The sequence below is a fragment of the Ursus maritimus genome, unplaced genomic scaffold (assembly GCF_017311325.1).
Source record: "Ursus maritimus isolate PB19 unplaced genomic scaffold, ASM1731132v1 scaffold_18, whole genome shotgun sequence".
Classification (NCBI taxonomy): Eukaryota; Metazoa; Chordata; class Mammalia; order Carnivora; family Ursidae; genus Ursus; species Ursus maritimus.
Genome location: NW_024424230.1, coordinates 45,492,503 through 45,507,362, shown reverse-complemented (window position 1 = coordinate 45,507,362; position 14,860 = coordinate 45,492,503). Strand labels below are relative to the sequence as shown.

General features: G+C 37.1%; 1 protein-coding gene across 3 annotated transcripts in view; it reads right to left on the bottom strand.

Moving 5' to 3' along the window:
• The window catches only part of OSBPL1A (oxysterol binding protein like 1A), a 222,853-nt gene that overhangs the window by 99,040 nt on the left and 108,953 nt on the right, over window positions 1-14,860 (bottom strand). The gene's annotated exons all lie outside the window — the stretch shown is intronic.

The window sequence follows — 14,860 nt, the reverse complement described above, 5'->3', positions numbered from 1 at the left end:
TCTCTTTCTTTCTTTTAATTAGAAGGCCCAGTTTTAGCCCAGACCAACTGAATCAAGACTTCCAAGAATGAAAGAGGCTTGTCTACCGTTACAGAAATTGCTAATTTCTCCTACTATCTCTGGGAGAAACCCAATTTGTTAGCTGGCTACATTGCCCTCCAGCTAAAAGATTATTTCTCACTCTCCAGTAGCTGGGGCCATATGACTAAGTTCTCCCCGTGAAGAATGGAAGCATTGTGAGGAACTCACCAGATCTTAAAGGGAAGGCACACTCCAATTTTTGCCCTTTGCTCCTTCCTGCTGACCATAATTTGATACATGGATGAGCCCCTAACATCTGAAACTGCTATATCCGGCCCCCACTACCTACGTCCTATCTTCTTTAAAGTAGAAAAAGAATCTCTAACTTATTTAAGCTAATTATTTGGTGGTTGGAGTTTCCTGTTTGTTTAATGCTAATACTAACATTAATACATGTAATTTTTTTTTTTTCAAAGCACTACAGATCATTCTGATGTGCCTCCTGGATAAGAATTACTGACTTTGGAGAATTTCCATTTAGTTAAAAAAAAAATCTGGGGGCGTCTGGGTGGCTCAGTTGGTTAAGTGACTGCGTCTGGCTTGGGTCATGATCCCAGAGTCCTGGGATCGAGCCCACGTTGGGCTCCCTGCCCTGTGGGGAAGCCTGCTTCTCCCTCTCCTTCTGCCTGCCACTCCCCCTGCTTGTGCTCTCTTTCTCTGTCAAATAAACAAAATCTTTAAAAAAAATTTTTCACTGAATGCTTACTACTCTTTCAAAGTAAATGCTAGGGATACAAAGTAGAGTCAGAGATTGGTTAATCCATGGAGAGATTATAGTCTGAGATTACAGTGTGAGAAAAAGACACTTCACATTCCTACCCAGCTCATATATTAAAAATGCAAATCCAGCATTACTTCTCAAAGCTTTTCAGTGGCTCCTTATTACCTTTGGTTAGTCTCCAAATGGAGTGTGCGTACCCATGAAATATTAGAAAGTCTTTTATATTTGTCAAAATAAAATAAGACAAATTATATATACAGATATGATATACATATATAGGATATATATACAGACTGAAACCTGGGCCCTCACATGGTCCACACGCCACAAGGCCAAGGGTAAAGTGCAGGAGGTACAGTAACTTCAGGATATTGTGATATACTGCAGATTATGAGAGCCTGATTATGAAGATTTACAGACTATATTAACCCCCAAAATACACCCATTATCATAAAGACCATTGCAAAAGAACTTCAGATTAAACATAATACTAATGACGTGGGGCACCTGGGTGGCTCAGTTGGTTAAGTGTCCAACTCTTGACTTTGGCTCAGGTCATGATCTCAGGGTGGCAGGACTGAGCCCTGCGTCACTCCACACTCTGTGGGGAGTCTCTCTCTCCCCCTCTCCCTCTGCCCTTCCCTACTTGCTCTCTTTCTCTCTCTCAAAATATCAGTTAACCAGATATGTATGTGATCGTTTCTGGACTCTCTAATCTGTTAAACTGATCTATGTGTCTTTTATCAACACCATATTCTCTCAATTACTATAACTTTATAGAAAGTGTTGAAATTAGGTAGTCTAAATCCTATAACTTTGTTCTCTTTAAAAATTAGTTTAGCTCCTATAGGTCCTTTGTATTTCTATATAAATTTTAGAATCAGTTTGTCAATTTCTACCAAAAAATAAAACAAAAAACCCTGCTGGAATTCTGCCTGGGATTACTTTGACTGTATAAATCAATTTGAGGAGACCAGACATCTTAACAATATTGAGTCTTCTGATACAAATAAGGATATCTCTGTTTATTTAGGACTATAGTTTATCTCAATATATTAAAAAGAGAACAAAAACAAAATCTAGCTCTTAATGGATGTACAGACCCAAACATAAAGCTAAAATTAGAAAACTTCTGGAAAAAAAACACAGGAGAAAATCTTAGCAACCATGGGCTTGGCAAAGATTTCTTAAATAGGTCACAAAAAGCAATATATATATATATATATATATATATAAGAAACTTGGACATCATCAATATCAAAACTTTTCCTTTTCAAAAGATAATGTTAAGAGAAAGGCAAGCAAGAAACCGGTAGAAAATATTTGTAAACCACATATCCAATAGAGGACTTGTATCGAGACTGTATAATGAACTTCTATAACTCAGCAATAGAATGACAGCCCGATTTAAAAATGGACAAATGATTTGAACAGACATTTCTCTCAACATACAAATGGCCAACAAGTATATGAAAAGATGCTCAACACCTGCAGGCATTAGGGAATGCAAATCATTACAACGAGATATCAGTTTACACTCACTAGGATTTTTTTTTTTTTTTAAAGGACAATAACAGGGGTGCCTAGGTGGTGCAGTGAGTTGAGTGACTCTTGGTTTTGGCTCAGGTGGTGATCTCATTGTCATGAGATCCAGCCCCACACAGGCTCTGCACTCAGCATGGAGTCTGCTTGAGCTTCTCTCCCACTCCCGCTCATGCTCTCTAAAATAAATTTTCCTCCTAAAATAAATTCTCTCCAAAATAAATTTCTCTCTAAAATAAATCTCTAAAATAAATCTTTTAAAAATTTTAAAAAGGAAAATAAGTGTTGACAAGGATGTGGAGAAAATGAAGCCTTGTGCACTGCTGGGGACATAAAATGGTGCACGTGCAACAACAGTTCGGTGGTTCCTCAAAAAGCTAAACCTAGACCTACCACACAACCCAGGAAATTTGTTCCTATGTATATTCCCAAAAGAAATGGCATGTGTTCAAACAAATACCTGTACGAAAATGTTCAAAGCAGCACTATTCCCAACAGCCAAAAGCTGGAAACAACCCAAATGCCCAGAAACAAATGAATAAATAAAATGTGTTACATACATACAATGGAAAACTCTTCAGCTAGAAAAAGGAACAATACATGCTACTATGTGAAGACGGAAAACAATAGGTAAGTGAAAAGCCAGACATCAAAAGTTCACATATCATGATTCATTTGTGTGAAATGTTCCAAACAGGCAAATCCATAGGGACAAAATACAGATTCGTCATTTTCAGGGGATGGGGAGTGATGGCTTCCTGGGTACAAGGTTCCCTTCTGAAGTGATGAAAATTGTTTTGCAAGTAGATAGAGGTAACGGTTGCATAACATTGTGACTTACTAAATGCCACTGTGTTACACCCTCAAAATAGTTATTTTTATGCTTTGTGAATTCTAAATTTTTTTAAAAATTAAAACTAAAAAAAAAAATAAAATAAAAAGCCCCACAAACATTCATTTCCCATATGGCCTGGCCATTCTACTTATTCCTAGGTATTTACCTAAATGAAATGAAATATTATGTCCACAAGAGACTTGTACACAAATACTAACAGCTTGATTTGCAATAGCCAAAATCTGGAAACAATCCATATGTCTGCCGACAGGTGAAAAAACTCTGGTACACCATGAAACGCACAACTACTCAGCAATGAAAAGGAACAAACTATTGATACATGCAACAACATGGATCAATCTCAGAATAATTACACTGAGTTAAAGAAGCCAAACCTCCTACACCTCCAAAAAAGCACAAACTGTATGATTCCATTTATGTAAAATTCTAGAAAATGCCTACTGAACCCTAGTGATAGAAAGTTGATCAATAGTACCTGTATACTGGGGTAGGTGGGAAAGTGGGAGGTATTACAAAAGGCAAGAACAAACTTCTGGAAGTAATAAAAATATTCTGTATCTTGATTGGGGTGATGGCTTCACTACCGTAAACATACATCAAAACTAAGCTACACTTTAAATATGTGCAGTTTACTATACATCAATTATACCTCAATAAAATTATAAAAACAATAATATTTAAGAGTAAGGGCATAGTAAAAAGACCACTCATATACTGATAATGGGAATTAAAATAATTCAATTCTTACACAAACATGTTTTCAAAGAGTATGTATGAAAAAGAAAAATACTCTGATACTACTCAGAACGATGCAGCATATTAAACAGCAATGTATACTGTATTTGTGTGTTTGCAAATACGCATAAACTAAGACACACCAAAATCCCAACAATGGTTTGCTGGGCTCTGGTTTTTATATTTCTCTCCATATTTGACAGAAAATAGCTTTCTGTATACTCCTGTGTATCTTCCATATATCTCTCATAACTTTACAATTAGAAAAATACCTTTAAATATGTCTACTCAAGAACTGATGTTTGCATCAAATTTGCAAAAACTGACAATGCATCAAAGAAAATGTTTGAAAGGTACTTTCCAACAGTGCAGAATGCATGGCCTTCTGAGGCACCTAGTATGAAAATCCCAACTGAGATTCTGTTAAGCACACTCCTGTCTCATTATGGTTGCAAAGCTTCTACCTAAAAATAGCTTACTCTTATATAATCACTACAGATTTATATATTTTATGTATCCTTGAAATAAATTTCCTTTTTCAAGATAGGCCACAAGAGGTATAAATAATCATTTTTAAAAGCAGAGAAGTTTGATCATAATCTAAACAAAGCTTATTTTCAAAAGTTATTCAAGTCCTCTGTAGTTGAGAGTTCTGTTGATGAAAATAACTACAAAAAGTTATACATAGAAGTAACACCTACCAAACCAATTTTAGTGGATTTTTATAATTTACATACAGTAAAATCCATTTTAAATGTATAGTTCATGAATTTTCAAATATATATACCCTGTTTAACTAGCACCATTACAAAGATACAGAATATTTCTAGCCCCCCACCCCAATTCTCCTGTGCTCCATTATAGTCACTCTCCTGTTCTCCCCACCCCCAGCCTCAGCAACCACTGCTCTGATTTCTAGAACCATGCTTTAGGTTGGTCTGTTCTTGATTTCAAATAAATGGAGTCATGTACAATACACTCCTTTGTGTCTGGCTTCTTTAAGTACAGTGTTTTTCAGAATCACTCACGTTGCAAGTACAAGCATCTCTCTGCTGCTGTTGACTATTGCACGATACAGCTATACCTTGATGTCCAACTCTATTTTTTCTAATGCCTTCAGCTCAGTCTCTGGAAATATCTTTCTGTACACGTGGAACATTGTTAAGTCCAGAAAGACAATAACTTCGTTTTTACAAAATTTTGATGTTTTATTGTTTTACCAAGTGTTTTCATAGTTCTCAACCCAGGACAAAAACACAAACATTAAAATATGCTAGAATCACAATTCAGTGGGTTGTAACTCCACCTGAAGAAAACATTTTAAATATCTTAAAGCAGTACTTTCCAAGTTTTCAAGTCCTGGCACGAAGAGAAAACAATCTTTGTAGGGCACACGGAAGAGATCAAGCACCTGGTGTGGGAGTCTGGACATTCTAAGTTGGAAAGATAATTTATCTTAAGCTCTCTGCTCAGGAAGCTTTGTTAAGATTTAAAGAACAGATATTCTTATTTTAAAAACCTAAACTGGTTTTTACAGAACATAAAAATCTTATGAGCACATAAAATTATATGTAAAATACTGACGAAGCAAACAAAATGATTTGAAAATCTCCAAAGTCCTAAAACAATAAATGTGGATTATTTTCCCTTCAAGTGGAGCACTTAAAAATTTTTCTGTTTCCAGGGGCACCTGGGTGGTTCAGTCGGTTAAGTGTTTGCCTTCAGCTCAAGTCATGATGTCTGGGTCCTGGGATGGAGCCCCATGTCCAGCTCCCTGCTCAGCAGGGAGTCTGCTTCTCCCTCTCCCTCCAGTTGTGCTTGAGCGCTAATAAATAAAATCTTTAAAAAAAATTTTTCTTTTTCAAATTTTTAAAAAATTGACCCATGACTGTGAACGGATGCCCAAGTGTCCTTTCCAAGCCCAGTATGATACAACTTCTAAGCAAAGGAGAGTCGTGCTTCAGGCAACAAATATTCGCCAGCCACCTACACCATGCCAGACATCACAGGCTGCAGAGGATCAGCAATGAACAAAATAGATGAAAATCCCTGCACTCAGAGAACTTACAATCTACTGGGGGGAAACAAACAAGTAAAAACGTTTAGTCTGTTAGATGGCGGAAAACATTGAAAGCAAAAATGAAGCTGGGAAGGGGAAAGAAAGTCCCGGGAGACAGGATAGCCAGAGAACTCAGCGATCAGGTGCTGAGTTAAAGCTGACAAAAGTAAGGGAGAGAACCAGGCAAAGCGCTGGGAGAAATGTCTTCCAGAAGAGGAACAGTGAGCGTTCTGAGGCAGGGACAGGCTCCCAAGTCTGTGGGATGGGAGGGGCCTGCTGTCCGCAGAACAAAGTAGGTTGGCAGCAGGTATTAAGCACAAGAGAGACTGAGAGGTAGGGTAGCAGGGCCCTTCCCATAGGGCTCTGTAGGCTACCACAGCAATGAGGACTCTTTCCCTCCAGCAGGATGGAAAGGCAACTGGGAAGAGCCATGCTCTGTGCTCAAACTTCATGTGGAATATTAGCTTTGTTTCTGGATGATGCAGTTTTAGGAAAAAACAGATCGTTGAGAGTAAGAAAAGGAAGGATCTGGAAAGCCTGACAGCTGAAGGAACTTGGGAGATGGCTGGCCTGGGAGAAGAGAAGAGTTTACTGCTTGCTCCAAACAGTGGAGGTATTGTCACAGGAGACGGAACATACGTTCTCGTGGCGTTGCAGAGTACAGACGTGAATTAAAAGAAAAATGGAAAAAGCTTCACCTTAATGTAAGATTTAACCGTCTAGTATTCTTAGCTTTCCTACAGTGGAATGGGTGGTCCTAGGAGAAAATTCATGTGTAATAGTAGTAGTATCAGCAGAAAGCAGGAGCTAACATCTAGGTGTGTTTACTATATGTCAAAATCATGATAAATACTTGGCATACTATCTCATATAATCCTCCCACAATCCTGTGAGGTAAGTGTTATTAACAACGATGAAACTCAAGCTTACTGAGATTACATGATCTGTCTAGGATCACATAACTATTAAGTGACAGAGCTGGTATTCAAACCCAGGTCTGTGTGACTCAGGCTCTAAGCGTGTAGGGACTGGAGTACATTGCCTGTATAGCCATTGGTGACAGTGTTCACAATCATGTAAAATGACCGTCTAGCTGAGCAGGAAGCTGAAGAGAGGATTCTTGAAAATGGAGGAAAATTCGATGACCCTCCAAAGATCCTTTTGATAATCCTGTGGTTACATTTTCCCCAATTTTCTATCTTATTTTTAAATTTTTCCCTTGACTTCAAGGTTTATAGAAATTTTGTCCTCCTCAATATGGCTAAAGATCACATAATTTCTCTACAGAACATGTTAAATTCCCTGCTCAATTCTAATGCTCGGGTTAATCATTTTCTGGTTTTGATATTTTACTTTATTAGTTCCCATGGACAGGTGAAAGTAGGCTTGACTTTTCTTAAGTATATCAATTTCCCTGTTTCATATTTTATATCTGTGGTGATTCAAATATATCTTAGCTTTCATTTCCTATGCTGACTCTGTAGACAAGATAAAATTTTTCTCCATTAAGCAATGACCCTTCAAAAGGCAACATTTGCTATCTGAAGTACAGAATAATAATAAAATAAAGCTAGAATATGGATATTCAGACCTAAGCCAAGTCTTAAGTCCACAGAAACCAAGCATCACCCTTGCTTTGTGCAACTTTTTCATTAACTAGAGGGGAAAAAAAGAGGGGATACTAGAAAGACTTAGGGGTGTGTGCCCTCCACCACACTTCAACAGGGCAACTTTTGAATGGTTGGAAAAATAACGGAAAATCATGGCTCTACAGGGCAATTAAGGGACAACATAGGAAGAGACGTCTGTCAACCCTGGGGTTGACATTTGGATCAAAAAGTGATTAACTCTTATTAAAAAATTTTTTTCCACACTTTACATCCATTATGATGGCTGCTATATCAAAACAATGGTAAGAGAAAACAACAAGTGTTGGGTACGATGTAGAACAATTAACATCCTTACACACTCTTGGTAGAAATGTAAAATGGTGTAATCACTACGAAAAACTGTATGGCAAGTCCTCAAAAAATGAAAAAGACAACTATCATATGATCCAGGAATTCTACTTCTGAGTCCATAATCACAGGACCTGTAAGTAGAGACACAGAAAGGTGTCTGTACGCTCCTGTTGCTCGCCGCACTACTCACAACAGACAAAAGGTGGAAGCAACACAAGTGCGACATCGATGGATGAATGGTGAAGGAAAATGTGTGTATACACAAAATGGAGTATCATTCAGCCTTAAAGAGGAAGGAAATTCTGACACCTACTACACAACATGGATGAACCTTGAAGGCATGAGGGTAAGTGAGATGAACACCAGTCACAGGACAGATGTTAATTCCATCTGTAGGAGGTTCCTAAAGTAGTCGAATTCAGGGAGACAGCAAGTAGAATGGCAGTTGCCCAGGGCCGGGGGAAGACGGGAGTGAGGAATTCTCGTTTAATGGGTACAGTTTCAGTTTAGATGAAACTAAGAGCTGAAACTATGAAATGAAGAGTTCTGGAGACGGAGGGTGGTGATGGCTGCAAAACACTGTGAAGGTACGTAACGCTACTGAATTATGCATTTATAAACAGCAATGATGAATGCTATGCTCTCTGCATTTTACCACAAATAAAAATAAGAAGGAAAACCTTTTTTTCCAATCGGTCTAAAATACACAGTAAGGTTGATTTGCATCAGTATAAAAAAAAGGGTCCAACTGTAACATTTGTCATGTATTTTAACTTGGATCTTTGAAGTTACCTATTACAAAGTCAGTTAATATCAAAACGCACACATCACGACATAAAATAAAACTACAGTATAAAATACAAATCTATTTCTAACATTGTAACAACTATTTACTTAGTATTTACTACTTGCAGAAAAATCCCAAAATACAGTCATCATATTGAATGGACTCTGGGGCACAACCACATTCAAGTAATTCACGAGAGAATGCTTAATCCCGGGATTTCCAATTTGAGAGGCTATGATAAATACACAATTTCTGACAGGGCAGTAGGGTAGGACCTACAAGTGAAGGAGCCTACGCAGATACTGTGGACGAGCCACCAACCTGGCTCTGAATTCTCTCAAGGCCAAAACAGAAAGAGAAATACAATTACGCCCTTTTAATTGTCCACAAGGAAAAAAAAAAATATATCAGTTCTTTAGGGAAAACAAACTCCCTCTTTGCCCTTAGCTCTAATTTCTTTTTCAGGGTAATGTATAGGGGACTAAGAGTATTCAAGGACAAAATAATCAATAATTTCATTAAAGCTAATTTTTTTGAGATACCCCTCAGTAGAAATTGAGGGTGTAATTCCAATTTACAACTCAGCAAGGGCTATTTTTCAGAAAATCAAGAAAATATAGCCCAAGCTCCAGCATTCTGATAGCCTAATTTTAGGATACAATACAGATTATCCAGAGAAGTGGATGAATTCAGTATCTTCTACAAATGTGACCTCTATCAAGTAAAATTTTCACAGACAACGTTTCCTGCTGAGAGCCTGCAATACAGGTATTCCGTGCAAAATCTGAAGACATTGCAATATTCTTGGCCATTTGCTTATTTCTAAAGCTGGCATCCTTTTGTCAAATTGAGATATTAGCTAGTAGATGGCCACATCAGCTTTGAAACAAGGTGGACTATCTTCTCTAATGCATACATTTTCCTAATTCAGGCTGCGTGTGATACAGTGGGGCTGTTCTTCATCACTAGACTGGAGGCAGAACACTGGGTTTAGCTCTAAGGGTAGCTCCCACTTAGCTGCATTAGCTTGGGGAAGCAGCTACCCCTCTTTCCAGGCCTTACTCTCCTCACCTGTAACACAAAGGTGAACAGATCAATTATATCACTATTTCAAACTGTGTTTTATGAAGGTGCCTTCATAAAGAAGGAGGTGCTTTTGCTTGTATCTGTCTAATGTATAGCATACATCTTATGTATCTGCCCTAGGCCCCAGTGAAATCTTTGAGGATCACCAGACTAGATGCTTTACGATCTAAGGTTGATTCTATGACTCTGGGATTTTAAACAACTAATCCATAACACAAACTACAATAACAAAAATAAATGAAGAAAATATTCGAAACTAATTCATTTCTACTGCAAGTAAGACATTTTACTAAGGAGAGTTTACAAACCTAATTTTTTAATTAACAACAAAAATCTCCTTTGTAGAAACATTATTTTAGGTGAAGGGTGATTTCTCACATAAGCTCAGAAAGGCAGTCTCCTGAATACAGCAAATAATAAATAGGTAATGATGTCACTACAGGATAGCATCCAGCCACCAGGTGAACCACGTGTCCATGTCTCTAGTTCCCATCTACCAGAGGACAGACACCTCCCCTGAATCTCAACCACTGAGCACAACCAATATGCTTCCTCTCATTCCTATGACACCTACTGCTTCCCACCAGGGTTTCTCTGATCCCGCACCCCATGCCACAAACCACTTTCACTCCATTTCTCTGTCCCTGAATTGAGCACAAAATCCTTTCAAGACATTTTTTTGAAAATAAAGCATGGAAGACTGTCTCTTATAAAACGGATGGGTTTATCCTTATTTCATTTAAGTCTCACAACAACTCCTGAAGTAGAGGAAAGGGGTCTGTGTTGATAATACAGAGGAGGAATACGAGGCCTTGGAATAAGCCACCCAGAGTCATACAGCAAGAAGAGGGTCACTAATATTGGCGCCTGTGCCTCAGGACTCCAAATCAGAGTAGGTCCACATTCTACCATCTGTGCTTTCTTCCTAGGCCTTGCCCACAGTGCCGACTTCATCGTCATCAGCTGGACAGATTGCGTGAGGAGTAACAAAGATCATGTGGTAAATAAGGGTGAACCTTGGAGCATCTAAAGAAAATCAGATACAGGTTATCTGCTTTTTCCTCTTTGGTGCTGGAGCCAAGGCTGCGAGGAGAAGGAAAGAGCAAGATGGAATACACTGAACAGATCACAGAAAAATCCTCCAAGTATGGGGTGGGGGGAGAGTGGGTAGAAAATTGGAAAGACATTTGAAAAAAGGGAGAAGGCAAGGGAATGATGATCATTCCTCCACCATCAGACTGTCAAGAGGCAGAAAAGTTGTGAGGGTGAAGGAAGAAGGAAGAAGGTGAGAAGCAAGTCAGGAGGGGAAAGAGAAATGCTGACCAATGAAAACAAGAAGAGTCGGGTAAGAGGAAAAAAAATCGAAAGTACTTAAAACCTTGACAAAAGTTTTACATGTTTTAAGTAAAGAAGGGCAGTACACTACATATGTTAGCAGTTCTCAGTCTGGAAAGCTGAAGTCTAAGTAATACATTATTAAAGTCTATAAAATAAAGCAACAGATAAAGCTGGCAGGAATATATTCCCTAAATTACAAAATACTAGAATTATGAAACATACAACTTGAAATCTGGAAAAGAACAAAAATTTTGAATAAATTATCTACTTCCAAGAGACAAAGGATAATAAATGTATACTAGGGAAAAAAATAAACTCAAAAGAAAGTGATAGAGGTAACCATAAAAATTAATTTAAAAGAAAAAGATGCAACAAATAACACAGCTGAAGAGTTCTTTGAAAAATAATCAAAGCCTTAATGAGACTGATTTTAAAGAGAAATTTTTGGAAATATCCAAATAAATATCAGGGAAAAAATGGAAAAACATTAGGAAAAAATACTTAATTACAGATCCAGAATAAGTTAAAAAGACAATAAAAGACAACCTTATAATAATAAATTTTGAAACTTAAATGGAAAGGATAAATTCCTGGAACTAGGTAATATGTCATAATTGACCCAAAAAGAAATAAAAACTAAAATAGTCCTATAACCATAAACATGTCTACTTAGTAGTGTAAAAAAAAATCTCAGAAAGATGATTTTACAAGGAGGAACAGACCATTTTAATTTTATATAAGCTCTTCCAAGGAACAACAAGAGAGAGAATACTCCCAAACTCATTTTATGAAGCCAGTATAACCTGGATAGTAAACCCTGCTGAGGACAGAACAAAACAAGAAAGTACAAGCCAATCTTACTCATAAACGGATGCTAAAATCCAAAAGAAACCAAATCGAGGAGAATGCTAAAAATAATACATAATGACCAAATTAGGTTTATCCCAAGTACACAAAGATGGCTTATCATTAAAAAAGTCTAAAAATGTAATTTGAAAAAAATATATAATTTGCCACCTTAAGAAAAACCTTATGATTCTATTAAATGCAGAATGAATTTGATAAAATGTGACACCCTTTCATGATTTAAAAACTCGACGATATAAGAATGAAAAAGAACTTCAGTAATATGATAAATGGTATTTACTAAATATCACTCTCAATAGTGAGTCGTTGGTAATTAAAAGTGTGCCTTTTTTCAAAACCAAGGATGGATTCCCACCATCTCAGCTTCTATTCAGCATTGTCCTGAAGGCCTTTGCCAGTGCATTAGGAACATAAAAAATAAATGAGATGTAAGACTTGAAAAAAAGGAGCAAAACTGTAATTATTCATAGATTATGACTGTCTATCGAAACCAAATGAGTCTATCTTCATTATTTCTACTTTACTGCTTCCCACTTACTCTGCTGCTCATTGCCATCTAGCTTCTTCCTATGTCATCCTTCTAGAACTTCCTACATCTAAGACCAATAATGAACACATTTCAGTTGTTACCTCAACTTCTTGACCCGATTGTCCCTGTTGGCCTCCACTGTTCTGGAATGTTCCTGCTTCTCTGGCTGCTGCTTCTCAGTGCTGTCCACTGGCTTCCTTTTCTCCCACTTGTCTTTTAATATCAATATTCAATCCTTTGATTTCAAACTTTTTCAAGCTATAGGTCTCCTAGGTGACATTCTTTACTCAAGTTCCATGTTTATTCAGGTGACTTCCAATACTTATAATTCATAATTTTTTATTGAACGAACAAGGACACCCTTACTAGGATTATGTCTAAAGGTGAACTCATTCTCCCCCTAACTCCCTTTACTCCCTCCTTCAGTCATCTTCCATCATTTATATGCCATAAGCCTGGGGGTCATCTAGAACTCCATCTTCTCCTTCACTCCTCATATTCAACTATTATAAGCTCCTAGTAGGTTATCTTTGAAATCTCTCTCTGCTCTGTATCTTCCTTTCCTTTTTGGTAGCCACCAGCTGGGGTCAGACTCTGATTATCTCTCTTGAATTCCTGCACCTGGTCACCCTGTTTTGAGGCCTTTCTCTAATCCTTCTCATAAGGAGCAAATCTGATTAAATCTCTCCCCTGATTAATATCTCTCAGTGATTCTAACTGCCCAAGATAATATTCAAACTCTTTAGGCATATTTGATAAAACCTTTCAAGAAAGCCCTTCTTCTATTCATCTAGCCCTGACCGGTTTAGCAAGGTATCTGACAAGGTAAACACTCTGTAAACACTGAATTAAGGAAAACATTTTACATAAAATAATAGATATCAAATCAATGGTGGACCATTATAAAAATGTATAGGGGTTATATCCTTATCGCTCTTACGTTAAAATGAGAGGAAAATTATATCTGCTACATCTCATTTAAAATTCATCAGACTAAATCAGGCACTGCACTCTCTAATAGAATATAAGAAAAATACAACTGCAGGCAAGTTACAGACTTAGTACCACTATGATACAAAAACTCAGGAAAAGATCCTGGGTTATATCAAGAATGACAAGGTTAATAACACACACACACACACACAAACACACACACACACACACACACTCTCTCTCTCTCTTTCATACTGCTGAAATAATTACTACCTTAAGTATTTTTGTTCAAATACTTCACAAATTATCAAAATGAAAACCTGCTTCATACTACATAAACTTCCTATTAAATACATTTAAAAACATTAAGAACATTTAACTTACGTCCTACCTGCTTCCAAAATCAATTTGCAGTGTATTTCCTGACTGTACATACAAACTATAAGTTTAGGAATAATGTAGAATAACTGGACCAAGTCAAAAATCTAAATTTCTAATTTTTGAAGGAATTAAAAATTCTTATAATCCTCACAGAGCTTATAAATACAAGTATATATTTGAATGCCAAGATACTAATAAATTTACAAAAGCTTTTTAAAGAATATAGATGGCAAATATTATAAACTGTATATAAAGCTTAGAGCATGCTACTGCATAACTGTTTTATCGATTATTTTATGTACAGCACTCTAAAGGTGCTTGACTTTATTTATACACCACCCTGTAGTACATGCATTTGCTTTCAATACGGAAAATCTAAGGAATTTTTTAATTTTCCCTCATTCTGCAAGGTGCACAACTGAGGGCACAGAAATTATGTAGGTCACTTTTACCTTCAATGAAATTCCCTCAAATTAACCCTTAGAGAGGTTCTAAAGAGGGGAGACTGGAGTCCTGCTAGCATATTCTCAGTGACACAAATTCCTTTAAGATCCCTGTCTACTGAAAGTAGTACTAGGACAAAGGCTGATCTAGCTCTCTGGTCATCATGTTCAGATTAAATATCTACTCAGTCAAAACTCAGCTAACATACCAAAGTCATCAGCTTCGTGGCTGAAATCAAACATTATCTGGACCAGACATTAACTTCGGTGTGCCCTCAAACTGAAAAGAATATTTACACTTAGATACCCATATTCTAGCCTACACATTCCTCCACCAACACGCATTTCAAGCATTTTTCTCTTCTGAAAAAGATTCCTGCTAAGTTACCCTATGTCTTTAAAACAAAATGCCTTCATTCTGTCTTTGAACCTAATTGAAATTAAGAAACTTTTAATAGCTTTAATAACTCTCAAAAGCTGTACTAAGCTCTTCCCTGGCATCTTTCCTTTCTTACTACCCTCCCTCCAAATCCAGAAAAAA